The sequence below is a fragment of the Sardina pilchardus genome, chromosome 20 (genome assembly GCF_963854185.1).
Source record: "Sardina pilchardus chromosome 20, fSarPil1.1, whole genome shotgun sequence".
Classification (NCBI taxonomy): Eukaryota; Metazoa; Chordata; class Actinopteri; order Clupeiformes; family Clupeidae; genus Sardina; species Sardina pilchardus.
In genome coordinates, this window is record NC_085013.1 from 26700033 (window position 1) to 26700427 (window position 395).

Here is a 395-nt window from a genome sequence, read left to right on the forward strand (position 1 = left end):
TCCCTAGTCCCTCTTCCTCACATGTTTAATCTTTTTGTCCCTTGTCCTCACTCTCAAACACATATTAACCCCCTCCGCTCCCATTTTCCTGACTGGTAAACATATCTAACCCCTTCTGATCCTCTCTAAGTTACACACCCGCCCAGAACACAGGAAACCAGGAAGCGTATCTGGCCCACCTCTGGCCCACACCCTCGTCAGTCCTGGGCAGGATCCACTTCCGGGTCAACTGCAGTGTGGTGTACTGTAGAGAGAGATTATTAATCAGCAAGGGCAATGGTGTTATCCTCTGTGTATATATGGCATATATTGTATATGTATATCTGCTACGTATGTCTGAATATGACTTTTTAAAGTGTTTTCTTTCTCTATGTAGCAAGCCTGTATTACTTAAA